Source organism: Salmo salar, chromosome ssa03 (genome assembly GCF_905237065.1).
Source record: "Salmo salar chromosome ssa03, Ssal_v3.1, whole genome shotgun sequence".
Taxonomy (NCBI): domain Eukaryota; kingdom Metazoa; phylum Chordata; class Actinopteri; order Salmoniformes; family Salmonidae; genus Salmo; species Salmo salar.
Window position 1 is genome coordinate 62,792,147 of NC_059444.1, and position 8,860 is coordinate 62,801,006.

The window sequence follows — 8,860 nt, forward strand, 5'->3', positions numbered from 1 at the left end:
GAGGCGCTACCAGGAGACAGGCCAGTACATCAGGAGACGTGGAGGAGGCCGTAGGAGGGCAACAACCCAGCAGCAGGACTGCTACATCTGCCTTTGTGCAAGGAGGAGCAGGAGAAGCACTGCCAGAGCCCTGCAAAATGACCTCCAGCAGGCCACAAATGTGCATGTGTCTGCTCAAACGATCAGAAACAGACTCCATGAGGGTGGTATGAGGGCCCGACGTCCACAGGTGGGGGTTGTGCTTACAGCCCAACACCGTGCAGGACGTTTGGCATTTGCCAGAGAACACCAAGATTGGCAAATTCGCCACTGGCGCCCTGTGCTCTTCACAGATGAAAGCAGGTTCACACTGAGCACATGTGACAGACGTGACAGAGTCTGGAGACGCCGTGGAGAACGTTCTGCTGCCTGCAACATCCTCCAGCATGACCGGTTTGGCGGTGGGTCAGTCATGGTGTCGGGTGGCATTTCTTTGGGAGGCCGCACAGCCCTCCATGTGCTCGCCAGAGGTAGCCTGACTGCCATTAGATACCGAGATGAGATCCTCAGACCCCTTGTGAGACCATATGCTGGTGCGGTTGGCCCTGGGTTCCTCCTAATGCAAGACAATGCTAGACCTCATGTGGCTGGAGTGTGTCAGCAGTTCCTGCAAGAGGAAGGCATTGATGCTATGGACTGGCCCGCCCGTTCCCCAGACCTGAATCCAATTGAGCACATCTGGGACATCATGTCTCGCTCCATCCACTAACGCCACGTTGCACCACAGACTGTCCAGGAGTTGGCGGATGCTTTAGTCCAGGTCTGGGAGGAGATCCCTCAGGAGACCGCCACCTCATCAGGAGCATGCCCAGGCGTTGTAGGGAGGTCATACAGGCACGTGGAGGCCACACACACTACTGAGCCTCATTTTGACTTGTTTTAAGAACATTACATCAAAGTTGGATCAGCCTGTAGTGTGGTTTTCCACTTTAATTTTGAGTGTGACTCCAAATCCAGACCTCCATGGGTTGATAAATTGGATTTCCATTGCTTATTTTTGTGTGATTTTGTTGTCAGCACATTCAACTATGTAAAGAAAAAAGTATTTAATAAGATTATTTCTTTCATTCAGATCTAGGAGGTGTTGTTTAAGTGTTCCCTTTATTTTTTGGAGCAGTATATGTCTATGAACTGAAAAATTTATTTGTAGTTGTCTTTGTGTTGTACATACAGGGCTTGGTAGGCTTGACAGTTGAAGTCTAGTGCTGAGGCAGGATAGGTACTCCTCTGACACTGAAGGTAGGAGGGGCTGCAGTCTGATCAGGAACCAGAAGCGGATGAAGTTCTCATCACCAAGGTTCTCAGCACTGAAGCCATCTGTCGGAAGCTGGCCAAACAAGTCTGTGAGGTTGGGCCAACCCGAACTGTCATTCTAAAAGGTAAGGATTTAACAATATGAGTCAAATTTCATAGTAACATGACATTTGTCTTGACTTTAATTGAATCTCTGATATTCTTACCATCATCGTGTGTGGCCCTGTCAGTGTCTTGGATAGCTCTGTGACCAATAGTTTCAGATTTTCTCCAGTGAGGCTCAGGTTGGAATGGGGCACACATCTCAGGACCACAGCCAGGTTTTCTGCTGCATGGAATACCTGTGACAGGGGAAGACATGTCATCATGAAGTCAATACAATTTAAAAGGATTTTGGAATTGGAAGTCCCCAGTGCAAGAACATTTTTATGTTAAAGGTAGACTCAGAAAAATGATGTTGCCACTAGCAGCACTGTAGATGATGAGTGAGATGCAAGAATTCGCTCCCACACAGTCACACACAGTGTCTGTGCATGTACATGGGTTTGCTTCACGCTGTTAGAGCCCCGTAGGTATGGGACCAAAACATGTGGGGAGTTGAGCTTTGCGCTTCAACACTCTGAGTTGTTGCGGAAATTGACCCACTACACTCTTAGAAAAAAGGGTTCCTAAAGGGTTCTTCGGCTCTGCCCATAGGAAAGCTCTTTTTGGTTCCAGGTAGAAGTATTTTGGGGTCTGTGGAAAAGGTTTGAAGAACCAACAAGGGTTAATGCAGACAGAGAAGAGCTCCAACTTCTTAATCATAGCCTCAATTCTGTCCCACACATGGAATATAGTTGCGGAGAATCCCTGTAATCCTAGATTCAGATCATTCAGGAGAGAACAAACATCATCCAGATAGGCCAGTCGTGTGAGAAACTCATCATCATGCAAGCGGTCAGACAAGTGAAAATGATGGTCAGTGAAGAAAAATGTAAGCTCATCTCTCAATTCATAAAAAAGTGTCAATACTTGCCTCTTGATAACCAGCGCACTTCTGTATATTGTAAAATAATTACATGGTTGCTGTCCATATCATTGCATAGTGTAGAAAATACACGAGAGTTCAGGAGCCTTGCTTTAACAAAGTTAACCATTTTCACTGTAGTGTCCAAAATGTCTTTCAAGCTGTCAGGCATTCCCTTGGCAGCAAGAGCCTCTTGGTGGATACTGCAGTGTACCCAAGTGGCGTCGGGAGTAACTGCTTGAACGTGTGTTACCACTCCACTATGTCTCCCTGTCATGGCTTTTGCGCCATCAGTACAGATACCAACATGAACATCAGCTACGTTTGGCTACATACGGACCGTTAGTGGAATTCCAAAAAGAGAGTAACAGTTAATGTGATTGGATGTTAATTATTTGACTAGGCTACCTGTATTTGACATTGTGTTGCTATTTCGCTGAGCACTAGATGGCTTCATTTTATTTTGGCAATGAAACGAGGCTACTCAGGCGAGAAAAAAACCTCACCCAAATGTATAGCCTCATTGGAAAATATATATATTTATAAAGGTGAATCACGTTTTTATTTGGCGTACCCCCAATGGCATTGTGCGTACCCCTGGGGGTATGTGTACCCCAGTTTGGGAATACCTGAACTAGACAGAGTCTACAAAGTCCACAAGGCTTATAACATAAAATATTTATTCAACTCACAAGACTTGGTTGAAGACAGCAGTAAGGTGTGTGGGATCTGAATCTGGTTGTTGAGCTGGAAGCGGTTCAGGGCAGGGAGGACCACATGCTGGAACCAGTCCTTAAGGCTGGTGATGTTGAGTTGCTGAGAGAGGGAGTCTGGCTGGGGATGGTCTCATTTGTCAGTGTGAAGTTGGGGGAGATGTGTCCAGCCAGCTCTGCCAGGATCCAGTTCACTACTGCCTGGGTCAGAACATGCTGTCTCTCAGAGCTCACATTCCTCTGTGGGGAGACAGTACATAGTACATAGTACGTTGTTTCAGATTGGAAAAGGAAATAATTTGTTCATACTTGTGAGATTGTAAAAGACAACACATACCGCTTGAATGCTGCCCACCAAAGTGTTGATGAAACTACCCAAGAGCCTCAGGAATGACAGGAAGTCGTTTAGAGTCTGCAACCACAGATTTGTAATCATTAGTTGGCTCATACTGTACATGGAGTTGATGACAGCAAAAGAAATAGCCTTGTTTGACGTTAACATTTAGCAGACGCTCTTATCCAGAGCAATTAGGGTTAAGTGCCTTGCTCAAAGGCACGTCGACAGACCGCTAGGCTACCTGCCACCCCAGAAAAGAGACCGATAAACACGCACACACACACATCATTTTTGTTGTTGTATTGTTTTATTATATCTTTGTATTTGAAATTTGTGTGACTGTCCTTGTCTATCAGTGTTTTTTTTCTTGTCATGTTTTGTGTTTTTTTGTGGACCCCAGGGCGAGTAACTGATGCTTCTGCAAAAGCTAATTGGGAACCAAATAAAAAATAAATAAAATAAAAGACACATAACCCACTCTATCAAGTTCATGTGGTCCTGTGGCATTGCCAGCAATCATGTTGGACATCATTGTTGCATTGTACATTGACTGATTCAGGTGAGCATTGTTTATTAGAGGCCCAAGCAGACTCTGGAAGACCAGGCTGATGGTGCCATTGTCCAGGCCTCCATTTCCGGGGTGAAGAACCAACTCAGCCTTCTGTTCCTGGCTCAGCAGTGCCAGGACTGATAGCTATGGGAGAGAGAACAATGGTATTAATTGGTCATGAACTTCCTGTACCGTCCTATAACATCTTAATGACATCTTGTATCTTCCCGACATTACAGTCCCTGCTTTATTAAGAGCCCCCATAAAGTTAAACACTTACACCACTGAAATGAATATTCAGTGCAAAGAAGTCTTCATAGTCAACCAAGGTAGAGAAGGATCTGAAGTTCCGCATCAGCCACTGCTCACTGCTGTTCCCATGGACGAGGCATCCTTTTTCAGAACACAAACAGAACTCTCAATCACATCCTACAGATTGCCGCATTCAGCAAAATGTCATCAATTCCAATATATTGAGTGTCAATATCCATTAATAATTAAATCAATAGCCTACCTGCTGTATAATGTCTCTCTAGAAACCTGCACATGAAGGACGTGTAAACTATCCGTTGGCGTTGAGGGTCCATACTCAGGATATTCATATCCAATTCATTCACACTAAAAATGATCAAAACAACAACAAATCAACATCCTCCTTAACGGTGGTTAGTATCGGAAACACACCAAAAATCACTGGGAAAATGGGAAACTCACAGTGCCTGGTAGGTCTGGCAGGTGAGGCCGCTGGTGCTGAGACAGGCGAGGAGGCTTTCGGTGACAGAGGCCAGGCGTGGCCTGAGCTTGAGCTGGAACCACACTCTGGTGAAGTTGACGTCGTGGAACCTGGGCTTAGAGGCATTGAAGCTGAGCCCCTTGATCAGCTCCAGGATGGGCTGCAGATCCCTGCTCAACCTCTGTATGGGAAATAACAGTGACGTCAACATAAAGCACAAAGTCCACTTCATGCTTTCATAACACATTCAAGGTATTTTGTCAATTTCCCACTGAAAATGTTGATCAAATGTCTCTTTCTTGTTGTACTGTACCATGAAGGAGTCTGGGTAGAATTGAAAGGCCACGTACATAACTTCTTTGAGCCTGTCAAAGTGCTCCTGGGTGACATTAATCCTCCTCAGCTCAGCACAGCTTAGGAAGCTGTCAAATGTAGCATTTGAAAACTAAAAAATATATAGATACAGAGATGCAAATATGAATCTCTTGTTTAGCAATTTTCAGTGAGGTATTTGGGGATTTATATTGAAGTGTAACATTTAGTGTGGAAACTCACATGATCACACGAACCCTCAGTCCTGTTTCACATTCCACCGGTGGAGTTTCCATGGGTGCTAGTGATGAAATAGATTGCAAGTTAAGTCAATCTCTTAGCCCCCTGTCTAATCAGTGTTACATGACCACAGTGGCAATGAAACAAGAATCATACCCAATTTAATTTAACTTACCTATTTCCCCCATCGTACAATGTAATACACTTGCATAAAAAAAAGAAATTGTGATATTAGCATAGCTTGAAACATGTTGACATTATCACATGGATTTAATCAAAATGTCAGAATCAAACTGGTTTTCGATGACTAAGTACACCACAATAAGCACATTCTCGACAACTGATCCCATTATTCATCATTTGAGAGGCTCTTAGCAAAACCTGTTTTTATTTTTAGGAACAAAATCTAGTGTATTTTTCCATTGCCAACTGTTTAAGATCTTGAAAATTCAGTTATTGAGTCTAGATAATAATGTATGTTACCTGGGCTGACCCAACGGTGAAGAAACCTAAAATAAACAGAACATTCAAATGAAAGCATGAAACAGTAGGCAACATGGCTCTGTTTTAAGTGTAACATTGAGTGCCAGCCTTTTATTCTGATGTTAAGGGTGTCAGAAAAAGTCTCATATGCATGTTTTAGATCAATTAAGAACAATGTTAACAATGGAGGAGAAGGACGTTTACCCACCTGATCTCAGGACAGCTAAAGTGAGGGCAAGACAATACCCATGATGTCTCATTTTGGCACCACAAGTCATTGGTTCATCCAAGAACTACCTTTATGTAAAAAGACAGTCATGATAAAGTTACAACAGATTCACACCTAATCCACCTTGTTTCTTCCCATACTATAGCACAACTAATGATAGAGGGGCAGAGAGATTCAAAAAGCCGTAATAAAACGGACACCTTACAGAGATTATATTCATGTTAAAGTGTTGTACTGATGCTAAATATTGACATAGATCTTACATGAGAATCTCTTGATTTGGGCAAGTCACTGAAAAGATGGTTTGTTAGCTATTTCTTTTCTCATTGTCTTTTTCCTTTCCCTTTTCACCCACTTAGCGATAGTTTGGTCACCTGTTGTGATAACAGCACAATACCACCCATGCAGCCTCTAAAACAGTCATCTGTTTTCAAGGGCATCTTGTGTGTGTTCGAAAACAAACAAGTAACCAAAACTTTGTCTAAAAGTTATTTAACAATTAAAAGACAATTTCCTGAGACCAAAAATTATTTTAAGTATTCCTATATAAAGATGACAGTAATAAGAATTCACTGTAAAGACAGGGTAACTCCATCTATCCCCAGGCATGTATTCTCATGAATCATATCCAGGGGAAAAGCCTTTGACTATCAGTTACAGCTAATATGAAACACTATTATTGGTATGGAAAATCTGTCCAAAATAAATGGCATACAATAATTTGGCAGAACTAATCTCTTTCAAGAATAAATCTTTATGTTCATCCATCTATTCATCATGTGCAAAGTGAAAACTGAATCCTTTACGTTTTTAATAAACATTTTTATCATACTCACAATAGTAAAAGCACAATGAAGGGCTCCCCTGACCTAACTGGCTGACGATGTGAAGTACCACTGAGCGAGAATGGATAAGTGAGTGACATATGAGACACCCACTAGAAACATATCTCAAAAAGGGTGGGGAAGGGTGTGCACAACAAGCAACCCAACATAAAACACAGATTAAGATGAGATTTCACTTGGATTTAAGGACAACCAAAGTTGACAAGCTATACCAATAAAAGTTATACAAATCTGGATAAATAAACTGACAAAAGGATTCAAAAAGTAATTGTTCCCATACATGTTTTTGCATACGTGTACACTGAGTGTACAAAACATTAGGAACACCTGCTTTTTCCATGACATAGACTGACCAGGTGAATCCAGGTGAAAGCTATGATCCCTTATTGATGTCACTTGTTAAATCCCCTTCAATCAGTGTAGATGAAGGGGAGGAGACATGTTAAGGAAGTATTTTTAAGCCTTAAGACAATTGAGACATGGATTGTGTATGTGTGCCATTCAGAGGGTGGGCAAGACAAAATATTTAAGTGCCTTTGAATGGGGTATTGTAGTAGGTGCCAGGCACCGGTTTGAGTTTGTCAAGAACTGCAACGCTGCTGGGTTTTTCATGCTCAACAGTTTCCGGTACGTATCAAGAATGGTCCACCACCGAAAGGACATCCAGCTAACTTGACACAACTGTGGGAAGCATTGGAGTCAAAATGGGCCAACATCCCTATGGAATGCTTTCAACACCTTGTAGAGTCCATGCCCCGACGAAGAGGCTATTCTGAGGGCGAAAGGGGGTGCAACTTAATATTAGGACGGTGTTCCTAATGTTTTGTACACTCTGTGAATACAGTATGATACAATAAAATGATAATGAATTTGTAATATGTAAATAAAATGATGTAAATATTGATCCAACAACACAGCATCTCTTTTCTCTCTAGGCTAGGGTATATTTATACGAAACAAACACAAGGCCAAAAATAAAGACATGTGCACACTATAAAGCCTAGTTTTTATTTAATTGTATGACTGAACATTTATGACACTGCCGAAGGCACTCTGTGCCAAAACATTGGTTCAGTCATGTAATAGACAGAACATCTAGGAATATTATAGATTGTGTGACTTTCTTAACATTTTTCTAAGTTGATGATCTCAAACCTCTTGAGGACCCCTTCGAGATAAAATCCCGTTAACGGGATTGGTTGGACAACAACCAGTGAGATAGCACGGCGCGAAATTCAAAACAAAATAATCTCAAAATTAAAATTCAAGTATTATACGGCATTTTAAAGATACTCTACTCGTTAATCTTTCTCTAGCCATGTCGATGTCAATAAAAAATACTTATTATTCATAGACTGGAAACGGAAGTATTATTATAACAACTGTAACCATTGTAATATTATCATTATAACATTCATAATTGTAAGTATGTCAAGTACAATGTTTAAATTGACGGTTCTCTGACAACTCCAAGAGATGGTTGCAATATGATATGTTTTTTAATGCCAGACAACACTGATATGATCTTATAAGCTGGTTGCTTAATTGACATTTAGTTCAGTATCTGCTCAGTTGATGACCTTATTACTGGCAAAGGTATAACCAGTTAATTTCACTACAACGTCAGTCCCAAACAACTTATTTCAGTTATTTGCTTTTGAAGTGTCTGTATATTTTTTGCAGATTTGAAAAAATATATTTTTAGGCTTTGGAAATTTGCAAAGCAAACTTGGACTTCATATGCTTTTCAGTGTTTGTATATTTATTAAATACTTTAAATAAAATAAAATGTATTTGAATGTTGCAGTTACTGGTTCTTATCTGTATATAAACACATTAAGGCCTTTGCATTTCTGAAAAATTATACCCACGGCAGTTGATATTGCAATGAACAAGAAATGTAAAAGTGTGACATTGTGGCCCTCTCCTGTAGGAACAGCATAGTGCATCTAAACCAGGGATGGGCCCTCGGATCAAATGTATTTTTAATCTTTAACTCAGTGGGTGTCTCAAGTTGCTGTTGCAAGCTAGAATAGTAGAATACACAAGGTGCAATTTCAAAATTTGGTTGAGCATTAGCAGTTTTTCTCTTGTTATGTCAGTCACTGATAGTCACTCA